This window comes from Castanea sativa, chromosome 11 (assembly GCF_040712315.1).
Source record: "Castanea sativa cultivar Marrone di Chiusa Pesio chromosome 11, ASM4071231v1".
In the NCBI taxonomy this organism is placed as follows: Eukaryota; Viridiplantae; Streptophyta; class Magnoliopsida; order Fagales; family Fagaceae; genus Castanea; species Castanea sativa.
In genome coordinates this window covers 9,706,367-9,719,133 of record NC_134023.1, presented here as the reverse complement: position 1 = coordinate 9,719,133, position 12,767 = coordinate 9,706,367, and the positions used below count along the sequence as shown (strand labels likewise).

Here is a 12,767-nt window from a genome sequence, read left to right as displayed (position 1 = left end):
TTGCTACAATTGTTTTCCCTGTAATAGAAATCTTTAGATTCGTACTTTGATAAAGGAGTACGTTTTTGGCTTTTAAATCTCTATGGATTACTTTCAACCTTGAATATTTATGGACATATATCAATCCTTGAACAATTCTTTAAATAATTTTAAAACATTTCTGCCAATCTTGTAGCTTGCTTCTATTTGAATCTGGCCAATATAAAAATTTATGTATAAACAATAATCTACTTTATATAAAGTAATCTAGATTAATATATAAATTTTTTGGAGAAAAAAAATATTAAAAAAAAATGAAAGCTTAACAAGATTGAATGTTTTTCAAACCAAATAAAAAAATAGTCTAAGTTTTTGTTTGGCATGTATTCGTAGACCACTATCATTTCTTTTCCAACATGTAACAACATAAAAGCATAACAAGATATGAGTGTCAACTCATTCTTGAACTCAATTAATTCTTGTCCTGAATTTCTTGACAGTCACTTTTTATCTATTTCTCAACTAGTTGGCTGTTACTCCTCATCTCACAGTTACTTCACACCTAATACACATGCAACATAACAAAAGAAAATCATACTCTCTATCGTGGATCCATATCAGAAATGGATATTTTATTTGTCGTATGAACTTCAAATTCTTTCTTAGGAATAGTTGCCCCAACTGGTTTCCTTTCATTAGAAAAGGCTGGTTTTTTAGGCAAAGGCAATTGTGTACTTTCATTTGTCAACATAGATAGCATATCTAACATGGTAGGGCGATCAACAACACCTTCTTCCACGCATAAGAGGCTGACATGAATGCATCTTAGCACTTGATTTGCAATAAATGAATCACTAATTGTTGGATCAACTAGGTCTAGTCCTTTATCTTCTTTCCACAAGTCCCATGCCTAAAAAAAAAGGTAATAGTTATTTAAAATGTTGGATACACAGAACTATGAAAATGTAGATGATCCAAAGTTTTATATTTATATTACATACATATCCAACTAGATTGAGCACAAGGTCAAATTGATTGAAGCTGTTGTTTCTTCTACCACTCACGATTTCAAGCATCAAGACACTAAAGCTACAGACATCAGATTTTATAGAGAACACACCCTTCATAGCATATTCAGGAAACATGTAACCACTACACCAAAATATGAAACAAATATTTGCATTTCACATATGAATGAATGAGCTTATAAGAGCAGAAATGTTTAATTAGCAGCCAAATGAATGAATGAGCCTATAAGAGCAGAAATGTTTAATTAGCAGCCAAATAAATGCAAGCATAGGGCTGCCTTGTTAACCTTTTTTTTTTTCCCATGAAGGATGTGTAGTTAACTTACTATGTCCTAACAATTCTATTAGTATTTGCTTCTCGTTCATTTTGTTGAAAATTCTTGCCATGCCAAAATCAGAGATCTTCGGATTTATACTTTCATCAAGGAGTATGTTGCTAGCTTTTAAATCTCTATAAATTACTTTTAACCTTGGATACTTATGGAGATAGATCAATCCTTGAACGATTCCTTTGATTATGTTAAAACGTTTATTCCAATCTAGTAACTTGCTTCGATTTGAATATGTTCAATATAAAAAGATATATATGGTCAATAATATACTTAATATAAAGTACAATAGATAATTATATATATTCATTGGGGAAAAACTAAAGTCTTCAGAAAAAAATTATTTGCTTTTCAAACCAAATAAGTAGTCCAAGCTTTTATTGGGCATGTATTCATAGATTAACATCTTTTCTTCTCCAAAAATGCAACATCCCAGAAGCTTAACAAGATTAGTGCGTTGGAGTTTAGATATGAGTATCAACTCATTCTTAAACTCAATTATTCCCTGCCCTGAATTTCTTGATAGTCGCTTTACGGCTATTTCTTGACCTGTTGGTAGTTTTCCCTGTTGTGATGATCAAATAAAGTGTAAGCCAATGTTAGATATAAGTTAGTTTAAACGTCTCTCTTTATAGTTTTTTTTTTAGAGATTACCTTGTAAACAGGTCCAAATCCCCCCTCTCCAAGCTTGCTTTCTAATGAGAAATTGTTCGTAACTAAATACGCTTACATCATGTGCTTTCTTTCAATTATTTGAAATTCCATTTTCTCCCGTAAATATCTCTGAACTAAGTAATTGTTTGTCATCATTTGTGTCATTATTACCTGTATAAATTTACATAAATTCATAACCTCCATTTGGGTAACAAATAATCAAGAAATAATCCAACGAGTACAATCTATAGGTGAACCATCTACCTTGAAGTACAATTATTCTCCTTCTATGTAGATAACACAACATATAGAAAAAAATTACAAGCAGAGCAATGGCGCCGATGGCAATGGCAATGGCAATCCATAGCCACTTAGTTTTTCCTGCATTTAGTCATGATCATAAGTATATAGGCATCAATAATTATTTGAAAAACCATCTTTCTCTCTCTCTCTCTCTACTTGTGATTTTTTAAAATTATATATTTCTAGTTTATAATGTTATGTATATGTACGAATACAATTAAAACAATCGCAGTTAACATGTACACACACATATATGTAATATATTTGTCTCTACCAAGTTAGTAACGGAAGATACTCGGTATTGTTGAGTTGTTCTATATCGGTAAGGTGTGATATTGAGAAAGAGTTTATCACTTACTCCACGACACTAACTGCCGCATGCAGTTTTGGTGTTGACGTGTGAGTGTATTCTCTTATCTCATCTCCCTTCTCCTATATATATATGTGTGTGTGTGTGTGTGTGTGTATGTTTCTCAAAAAACGTTAGTAACGGATCCTTCATATTCATAGTATTGTATAAATAACTTATAAATTTGAATTATTTTAGTTATACAAAATAATGGTTCATAAAAGTAAAATTGTTTAAACTATCTCTTCTTTTAATTTTATATATAAATTTAGATATATGATTAAGTTTTTATTTTTTATTTTTATTTTTTATAATTTATTGATATTAAACTTCTCTTTTTCTACACTAAATTAACGCACTAGGTACAAAAATTAAAAAATTTAGATGGGACATGTGGTAGAAAATTAGACTCTAATTAAAATTTAATTTAAAATCTAATTGAATTTTCTCTTCAACTTTGGCTATATATATATGTATATATACACACACATATTATTGGATGAGAAACATATTAGATCTGAGAGTATGGCTTTGAATGTTTCTCATCCAATAATGTCCCCACACTCTTCTATATTTATGTCAACATTTTTTCAAATCATGTGTAAAATGGGGACATCTATTATGAAAGTGTGGATATTGTGTGAAACATATCAGATATGAGACTATGAAATAGTACTCTCTTTGAAGGTTTTACTTATTTACTTATATTATTCGACTTATTGTTTTATATAGAATTGTGGCAACACTTAGACTTCTTTTAAATTTTTGTTAGAGAAGTATAATTTTGAACATTGGTTTTTAGTAGAAGGAAAATGATTTCCATATAATTGGCACGCTACTTGGCAAATTCATACGATATTAGCTATGTCACTTGTCATATTTTAGTTTTCTAGTGTTTGCTTTGGAGTGGAATTGAAAAATTAATACTTTATTTAATCTTTAGAAGAAAAGATTTTGGAAACAAAATCATAATAAAGCACAAAAAAATGGATTAAGAAAATTCACAACACCTAAATTCTAAGCTTTGTCTCAACTGAATTAGACCTCCAAACTAACATTTTTTCAAATCATTGAGTAGTTGAATTCTTTAGGATTGGGGGAAAAAAAAAACCCTTAAATATGAAATTCATAAACCAGTATCATTCTTTTATTAAAACAAATGAAAAAGACAAACAAATCGAGTTCTCTCAATTTCACTAAACCGGAGACATTCAAAGTAGATGCGAAGATCAATTGGTGAAGAAGTTGAAGTCATAGTTCCAATCACAAACTTGCTACTTTGAATCAAATCTTCAAGGGGTTGTTGGATTCAGTCAGAGGTTCTGGTCATGAACACTACTACGTCATTCGTGAGGGACTTCACTAATATAAGAGTTTAGAGATTCTAAAGCAGAAGATTTATATTGTAAGTTATCTACAAGTTGTAGAGTCTAGGCAAAGGATTTACTTAGATTATAAACTTCTCTCAATATAGTAGATTTCCATTCTAGGCAAAGGATTTACTTAGATTATAAACTTCTCTCAATGTAGTAGATTTCCATTCAAGAAGGTTCCCCCCCCGCCCCCCATTGGTTTTTACTTTGGGACAATTTGTTCAGTTGTTTTTTCCTAGGTTACCAAACTTGGGTGATGTTATTTCAACTGCATTTATAATTTTAAACAAAATTGGTGTTGATTGTTTAACCAAAGCCTTAAGCATAATTTGATTAACAATTTACTTGGCATTAAACTAGTTAACCAGTACAACTGAGGTCTAAAAACCCTATCAATTGGTATTAGACTAGGTATACTCAGATTGGAATTTATTTTCTTGAATGTGATCCGTGACCCTTGTTTAATGGATCGTGGATGCTCTTTGACCATATCCCCACTCTATGATGGTTCAAGCTATGTTTATTGGAACGTGCACATGAGAGTATTCTTAAAATCCCAAGGTGAGGATGTGTTATGATAGGCTGGAGTCCACCTGAAGAGCTCTATGATAAATGGAAAAAAGAATGAGTGGCTAAGGCTGAACTTAATAGTATAAGCTTGAATGCAATATTTATTGTCGTGTTTCAAGAAGAGTTTAGGCGATTTTCTAATGTAGAAATTGCTAAAGAAGCCTAGACCATCTTAGAAACCACACAGGAGGGAACTTAGTCTGTTAAGAACTCAAAATTTTCAAATATTTACCTCTAGGTTTGAAGAGCTTAGGATCTAAGAAGATGAAAATTTTGATGAATTTTATGCCAAGCTAAATGACATAGTCAACTCTAACTTCAACCTAGGTGAAAGGTATTCTGAGTGCAAAATTATAAGGAAAATCCTTAGGTCCTTACTTGAGAGATTTAGGCCTAGATTCACTGCCATAGAGGAAATCAATGATTTAGATGCACTGAAAGTAGATGGCATGTGGAGGTAGAATCCTTCTAGACTTATGGGATGACCTTACCCTAGGGAGGAAGAGAGTGATTATTTTGATGATGTGGAAAATCTTCATATTACCAACTAGATGGCACGTGGAGGAATAGCCTAGTGCATGGCTAACCTTAGTGCGAAAATGAAGATTTAACATAGGTGGGTTTTATTTAAGCAAATCATAAACACGTTTCCAAGAATGAAATGTAGGAATACTTCTAGGAATTGGAGTAGGATCACTTGAGAGAGGGGATGCTGAAACCTCTATTTCCTATCATAGGAGAGAGTCCACAAGCTTTTCTCATACATGTTTTAGAGTTTGTTTAAGGGAGAATTCTTGAAAAAACAAAAAGAGTTTTAATTAAGTCCTTTAAATTATGTTCTTGCTTATAAATTGCATTCATGTTCAAGTTCTTTAAATTATGTTCTTGCCTATAACTTCCCTTTACATTCAAGTTCTTTAAATTATGTTCATCCTTGCTTTCAATTCATGTCTTTTACCTTTAAGCTCTCCTAATTGTCCTTGTTATCATTCTCATGGGTACAAGGGTTCAAGGGAGCTACATCTCTAGCTAGCACCATGAACCTTAGATTACAAAACAATAGAAGTTTGGGTAAACAAATATCCAAAAATGTGTTTTCAAAAAGATTAAAAAAAAAAAAAGACCCGAATGACCATCCCTTTTCTTTCCCCTGAAATTGGTCTTTACAAGGCATAAAATGCAATCAATGCCATTTTCAAAATCCTTTTCCAAAAAGAGATTAAGTTTGGGTTTTTTTTTTTTTTTTTTTACATAAAACTAAATAAAAACCATGGTTTTCACTAAAACCATGGAAGCCCATTTCTTAAAAACCTTTTAAAAAATGATTTTGACCTAAGTTTTGGACATTTTTCTTTAAAAAACATGGGAATTCATTTTCCTAAAATAACATGGTTTTACTTGTTCACGAGTGAAAGCTCCAGTCGCGAGTTTACTCAAACAGTCTGGTGACTCCTGTCATGACTTTCTCATGAGTGGAACTTTTAGTCGCAAAAAACACTTAGCAAAATTTTTCAAGATTTTGTCTCAAGGGTTCTTGGCGGCTTATTTTGGCGACTTGTTCACGACTCAATCCAGTCGCGAAAATTGCGCACTTTGCACAATAAGGGTTATTTCCAGGACAGTTTCACAAAATTTTCAGTTTTCCCCCACAACTAGTTTCTATTCATCTTGTTGTTCTTCTTTCCCTCTTTGAAACTCACCGTGTTCACACATAAACTTTTCATATTCTTTAACTCTTCTTCACCAATCTTCAAGAAAAGGTATGGGCTCTGTTTCTTACCAAATGTATTTCAAGTTTCTTTCCTAAGATTTCTTGATTTGGGTGTTGTTGATGATATTTGTGAATATGTTGCTTGAATATGGGTATTTGATGGTTTGGTAAGAGTATTGTGTGGATTGTGTTGGATACATGTTGTTACACTCTACCTTTGGTTGCACAATGTGTTATATATGGGACACACACATTCAGTGACATGATTGGAACCTCAGGATTTTAGAGTTTTCTTTAATTTTTTGTTTTGGGACTAACTCAGTGCTAATAGAGATTCTTGTCTTGTATGGTTTCTGTTGTGCTTTGGTGTGCCATGATGCAGCCTAAACATGTCCCCGTTCAAAAGATTTGCTTTGAAAGGAGGCAGCAGCAAAGGCAAAAAGCCTGTGATTGATGTCGATGATCTCTATCTTAGTGCAAATAGGACCCGATCACCAATGGGAATGTATGACCCTATCAAGTTCAAATCTTTTACTGCTTTTCAGACTTATGAGAAATTCTTTAGAGATGCCTCATTGCTGGTTGAAAGGGTTGTTGACCAGCCATCTCTCCTAGACACCAAGGATTGGAACTTCCTTCTCTCCAACCTTAATGATGCATATGAGAATTTGGTAAAAGAGTTCTATGCTAATGCCATTGTTAAGGGAGATGAGCTCAAATGTTGGGTTAGAGGTAAGAGTTTTTCCGTGTCTCCCGTTTATCTGGTAGATATCCTACACATCAACCGGCCAATGTTCCCTAATCCACCGGTATATGATGATCTGACACCGGATGAGGATTTACTTCAGGACGCTCTTGGATGAAACTTGGAATTCTCCCAAAATGGGAATTCAATCAGTGTTTCCTCCCTATCTTCGAAATTAAGGGCTCGTATAATAATCATGTTCCATAATCATTATCCTCTATTTCACACCGGGTACATGAATCTCGGGAGAGCTTTATTCCTTCATGATCTGATAGCTGATGAAGAGATTGATATTTGCGCTCATATCTTTCATATTTTGCGCAAAACTGCTGCAAGAAATGAATCAAGGATTTGCATTCCTTTTTGCTATCTCGTCTCAAGAATATTGAAACTCAAAGGCATTCATACATCGGTAGATGAGTCTTCCTATCCGAAGCCAAGTCCAATCAACATTTGTATGCTCAACGCTAGCATTGGTCATAGTCGGCAAGGAATCAAGACAGAGACTTCAACTTCTCATAGTGGTTCACGCTCTAGTTCATCCTCCTATGATGAGAAGTTAGACAAAATTTTGGCATTCGTTCACGACATAAGTACCAAGATGTTCGGATTTTCCTCTCTCCTACACTATCACAACATCCATTGTGATACGAGGTTCACTTCTCTCCAAACTCAATTGGATCAGATTCAGAGAAAGTTAGAAGAAAATGAGGACTAGCTATTCCATGACAAAAATGGGGAGATGATGATAGGGGGAGTCTCAATCAAAGGGGGAGTATTGAAGTTGAAGAACAGGAGAATGAACAGGCCTATGTTTATGTTGCTATGTTTTTGTTGTCTTGTGTTTTGTACCCATGCTTTGTAGGTTAGTACTTGTTGTTAATGTTATGCATTTCTTTAAGTACATCACTCTTGTGCCCTTGTTGGATTTTATATCCTTAATGTAATTACCTTGTGTTGTTGTATCGGTTGAGTGTATGACATGCAAATGATACTTTGCATTAAGCTTATTTCCTTGCATGTTCGGATGTTCATTCCTTGTGAGAATGATCATTATGGTCACTATTTATAATGATTTTTTTTTTGGTCAAGCCATGCTTTATTGCCTTAATCTATTTTGCTTGATCGTATTGTGCTTGCTCCATATGCATTTCAAGTTTTCTGCCTACAATGATTGTATTGTGTTCTTGTTTTCAGTTCGTATGGTTCAAGAGCTTCACAGATTCTAAAGTTAGGTGTGAGTGAGTTTTGTTCAACTGTTCCTAACTCACATGCTAAGTCTAGAGTTTGTTTTAGGGTTTTGTCACGGAATGGCCAAAGGGGGAGATTGTAAGATTGAATTTATTCAATCATTTTGTTGGCTTTATTCCATGCCAATTTTCTTATAATTCAGCATTTAGAAACCATGTATTTAGGTGTGAATCATGTAAGGGTAGTGTGTGAGAGAATGTGAAGAAAAGCTCAAAAGTGTGCATTCAAGCAGGGCCTCGTGACTGGATCTCGCAATTGGCTCGCGGCTGGCAAGTCGCCAAATGAGGCACACGTGTGAAGCATGCAGAGGAGCTGAAGAGTCACACCAGCTGGAGCATTATAGGACAAAACCTCTAGTCTGGCTAGGCAATTAACTAGCGACTCAGACTCGCAAATCAGTCAAGTCACGAGGTCAAGTCGCCAAACCACTCTGTTTGGGAAAAACTGACCTTTCGCATTCCAAACGCACACCAGTATAAATACCCCTTATACCCACGTATTGTAGAGAGCTTCTAGAGAGAATTTTGAGAGAGAAACTCTAAAGAAAAATAAGATTGACTCATTCACAACTTGGAGGGCTTGGCAAAGGTTCAGTGTAACCTCGTTGGAGCAAGAAGCTTGGAGGGCTTAGGTACACTGGGTAGATTAGGCTTGGAAGGTCTTTTGCTATTCATTTATCCCAACTTCATTCTCTAGTGGATTATTCACCGCTTGAAAGGCGGCGGAGAGGTTTTATGTTGAGGACTTCGGTTTCCTCTTTGATAACACATCGTTGTGTTGTCTTTGTGTTTACATCTCTCTTCCCTTAATCTTTACCTTTTAATTGCTGCTATGGTTGTGATTAATTTAGGTTTAGATTGTTTTACCAATTCTAATTTAGCTTATTTTCATATTCCGCACATACATTGTTTGATAATAACTTTGTGTTGGTAATTTGTATTTTGAGAGTTTAAACATTCATAGGTGTTTTACACACTTTTAAAACATTCAGAGTTCAATCGTGTGCACATACAGGCCAGCAAGTGAGCCCACAACATTGCTAGACATACGAGACATGTTAGCAACGGTGTGGATGGATGATGTTGCCTCTACACCTTTTTCAGTTATTCAAGTCAATTCGACTTATCATCAATAAAATTACAGTGCTCTTTCTCAAAAAAAAAAAAAAATTAAATAAATAAAGTTTCTATCTTTTACCTCCAAAACTTTACCTCAAAAAATTTATGAATATATTAAAAGCAATAAATCTTAAGATTAATATCATGGGAGCACTACCATTTAATTAAATTGAAATTGTTTTAAATGATAAGTTCAAATAATTAAAATGTGATAGGTTATGATTGGTGGAGTATAAAATAGAATACTCAGAGCAAAATAAATGATTAATATTCATTGTAATGTATTATAGCTGTGAAATCTTGATTTTGTGGATCACCACTTAAAAATAGAAATAAATATAATCTTTTTCCCGTGCCAATGACTTCGTTTTACTGCATAATAGTTCGTAGTTGTGCAATGCACTAAAACTTTTTACAAAATATAATCATTTCTTTTTGTTTTATTTTTAATTTGATAATTTTGATATTAATAATATTTACTATGAGTATGTTCTCATTTGGAATTATCTATTCCACCATTTAACTTTGTGTAAATTTCTTTTATGAATGATATGTATTTAGCTTACTATGTACCAACAATTCTATTTGCATTTGTTTCTAGATCATTTTATTTGAAAATTTTTGCTATGCCAAAATTAGAAATCTTTGGATTCATACTTTCATCAAGAAGTTTGATAATGGTTTTTAAATCACTATGAATTATTTTCAATCTTGAATACTTATGGAGCTAGATCATTCCTTGAGCAATTTCTTCAATTATGTTGAAATGTTTCTTCCATTCGAGTAGCATACTTCTATTTGAATCTAGCAATATAAAAGTCATACACAATCATTAATCTACTTTATATAATGTAATATTGATAAGTATATAAATTCCTTATAGAAAACAAATGAATCCTAAAGATAAATAGTTGAATGTTTTCCAAACGAAAGAGAAAGTAGTCCAAGCTTTTGTTGGGCATATATTCATAGATTAACATCCTTTCTTCTCCAAAAATGCAACAACCTAGAAGCTTAACAAAATTCACGTGTTGGAGTTTAGATGTTCGTATCAACTCATTCTTGAACTCAATTACTCCTTGCCAGTGAAGATGATACCATACCGTACCGGCCAGTGCACCGGCATAGGTACACCCCTTATTTCATACCGGAAAAAATACTGGCCATACCGGCGAATTCCAGCCGTACCAGCCGATAAATGAGTACCGGACCGAAACAACAGCAAGAATAAAGCCTTTGAGATTTTCAAAAAATGAGGCTTCTATGCTCACCAAAGATGATGATGATGCTGCCATTGGTCATTGGTGGGTACAATTCTCATCTGGGTAAATAGTAGAATAAGAAGAAGAACATAAAGATGAAGTGCACACAAATACAACTAAGTAGCCAAGAAACTAAGAAGAAGAGTAGTATGGTTTTTTTTTTTTTTTTTTTTTTGGGTTGTTGTATCAAAAGTGAAGATGGAGTTTAGAGGTGAATAATGTGAAGATGGGTTCACCTGCCAGTCCAAAGAGAGATGGTGAAGATGTGTCTTGTTTTGTTATCTATTGTTCTTTTTGTAGTTGTAGTTGTACATAATCTTAGGCCTTCTTTTCTGAACAGTTTACTTTCCACAGTGGTTGATAGTTTGCTAAAGGGGATATTCTTGTGCTGAAGGGGATATTCTTGTGATGCTAAAACATGATACTTTGCTGACCGTTTTTATTTTCTTTTTATAATTTGAGAGGTTTACATTTGTTTTCTTGTGGGGTGTGGGGGGCAAGGGTCGGAGTTCAAGTCTCCAGAAGGTAGTTTCACACACATATATATTTAGATTAGGCTAGAGTAGAAATTCTATCTTGTATAAAAAAAAAAATTTAATTGTAAAATATTTTCACACGTTTGGTTCATAAGAAAATTAGAAAGAAAAAAATTTCTCTAACAAAAAATTGACCATAATTTTAAAATAAGTGAAAATACCATTTGTATTAAATTTGTGTTAACTTAATTATTTGTATTATTTTTTTCTTTGTATGTAATGAACAATTAAGTTTTTTGTTTTTTATATTGTGTTTTTTTTTTCTTTGTATGCAATGAACAATTGAAATAATGTTATATTGTAAATAGAGATTTTTGAGGTAATGTTTTATGGTAAATATAGATTTCGTGTGTGTGTGTGTGTGTGTGTGTATTAAATATATAAAATAGCAATAAACCCGAAACAGTACACCGATATTGACCGATACCCGAAATATATCGTACTGGTGGCCAAACTGATACAGCCTCCGGTACGGTATTGACTTCCTTGCTCCTTGCCTTGAACTTTTTTATAGTCATTTTACAACTATTTTTTGAACTGTTAGCAGTGTTCCCTATTGTAATGATCAAATCAAGTTTGAAGAGTATTAGTCATATGTAATTTAAATCTCTTCTTAGAAATTTTTTAGAGGTTACCATGTAAATAGTTCCAAAACTCCCTTCTCCAAGCTTTCTTTCCAATGAGAAGTTATTTGTGGCTACTATGATAGATTCATAGCTAAATATACTTACATCCAGCCTCTTCTTTCTATCACTTAGGACCTCATTCTCATCAATAGGTCTATTTGAAATCACTAAATTAAGCAATTCTTTTTCTTCATCTATTTCATTATTTCCAGTATAAATTTTTTGAAAGTGATATTGAACATTTAACAACAATAACAAAAAAAAATTTGGAAAATGCAAAAATTAGTTTGATGAGTTTAATATTGTTGGGGAGATAAACACCTTGGGGAGCTTCCTCGAGTAATTAATATAACATATAGAGACATACTTTAACCTAAAAGACCTAAACCCAATGGGTATGTGCTCAATTATGTTATATTAACTACTCATTCTTCTCATCTTTATTTAATGTTGGACTTCACTCACACGTGTAACCCAACAATCTCCCCCTCATATGTGAGTTTTTGCCTCTCTATGAGGTTCAAAACCTCTCTGTGGGCCATGAACAAGTCCAACTCACTCATCCTAACCTTCTCCATACTAGGTAGGGACCATGAACTCCTCACAACTTTCTCCGCACACCACCATGGGCTCTAGTACCACTTGTCCCAATATATTTGTGAATTAAATTAAATATAACTCAAGTAATAAAAAAAAATATAGAAATCTACATAAGCGATAAAAAAATCAACCAATAAGAACACTAAGAAATTACGTGGAAAACCCTCTAGTGTAGAAGGAAAAACCACAAGGCAAATCTGATCAATCCACTATAATAAAATAGATATTACATCACTCAAGTAATACCCAAAACCTAAGTTCATAGTAAATTGGGAAATTACAATAATAACGCTGGGACCAAATACAACATCATCACAAAACCTAGCAGTATGA

The 12,767-nt window shown here is 33.3% G+C and overlaps 1 pseudogene; it reads right to left on the bottom strand.

Annotated features, from left to right (window-relative positions):
• Positions 1–580: 580 nt before the first annotated feature.
• Positions 581–12,767, bottom strand: part of LOC142616038 (G-type lectin S-receptor-like serine/threonine-protein kinase At1g67520) — a 67,295-nt pseudogene continuing 55,108 nt past the window's right edge.